This window comes from Neopelma chrysocephalum, unplaced genomic scaffold (assembly GCF_003984885.1).
Source record: "Neopelma chrysocephalum unplaced genomic scaffold, ASM398488v2 Primary Assembly neopelma1_61486, whole genome shotgun sequence".
NCBI classification, from domain to species: domain Eukaryota; kingdom Metazoa; phylum Chordata; class Aves; order Passeriformes; family Pipridae; genus Neopelma; species Neopelma chrysocephalum.
In genome coordinates, this window is record NW_020905288.1 from 4,531 (window position 1) to 5,590 (window position 1,060).

At 46.0% G+C, this 1,060-nt stretch overlaps 1 long non-coding RNA gene across 1 annotated transcript; it reads right to left on the reverse strand.

Moving 5' to 3' along the window:
* Positions 1-439: 439 nt before the first annotated feature.
* Positions 440-814, reverse strand: LOC113979203. Its single transcript, XR_003537748.1, has 2 exons — positions 759-814; positions 440-644 (listed from the first exon to the last, which is right to left on the reverse strand). It is a non-coding gene; the product is annotated as an uncharacterized LOC113979203 (long non-coding RNA).
* Between the last annotated feature and the right edge of the window lie 246 nt (positions 815-1,060).

The following is a 1,060-nucleotide window of genomic DNA, read 5'->3' on the forward strand; positions in this document are numbered from 1 at the left end:
ATTTCCTCTTGGTCAGCTCTTGGGGGCTAGGGCTTCAACTCCTTTAGCTCCTCGTACTGATGTCCTAATGCTAACCAAGACGACTCAGAGAGAAGAATACAGTGAATCCAATTTCTTCTATAACAAAGAGAGTTAAAGTGTGTGAACTGATAACATGAGTATTTTTTGCCTGTCGCCTCCTCTCTCCTCTTCAAGACTTTCAGGGGTTTGAAACAGAAAAGAGATTTCCTAAAGAAAGAAAACTGAAGCAGCAAGTTCCATCTCACAGGCCTTGCTCTTTGCAGTCCAGGCTTGACTGGTTTAAAAGTGAGAGGAGGAGGGTGGAATGATGCTTCTGAACTTTGGAACGCTTGTGTTCTTTCTGTTTTCCTAAGCCTGACTTCCTGTGGCCTGTCCACCACCTGATCTATTTGGTCTCTGCCTCATAACTCCCTTTTTGGATGGGACTTGCCCATTTTGGACCACTGGTTTCCTCCTCCTCCCACCTTCTAAGTTCTCCCACCTTCTGTTTGAACTTGCTTTTCTTTCTTTACACCCATTACAGCCTGACCTCTGTGTCTCACAGATGTGCACAGAGAAGCTCCCAGAGGTGTGACATAGGACCAAAAGGCTTCTTTGAGCTGTCAGAGCACTGCAGCAGCACACTGATAAGAAGGGACAATTAATAGGGAAGAAGTAAAGCAATTTTTCATCCACAGAATTTCAATGTAGAGCTGGGGCTTTCAGCAAGTGCATCAGTTTTCAAATGACACCCTCACCTGGAAGGTGGAGCCCAAGATTTCCTCCAAGGCTTTGGCACTCTCAGCTTGTTTTGTGAGTCCCCATGTTCTGTATATTTACAGCAGAGAACCTGCAGAGCTACAGGAGCTCAACAAAGAGACCTCCTTAGCAGCTGGGGTACACCTCAGTGTAAGGAGTTGGAGAGCTGAAAGGCAGATTTGTTACCACACAGTGTTCCCTGGGAAGCTGGAAATCAATTGTATCGGGGTGTGCCTTTGAATCAGACAGCAGCAATCATTTCACCAAATGTGTTTGCCTCACTAAGCACTACCAGTCCAGG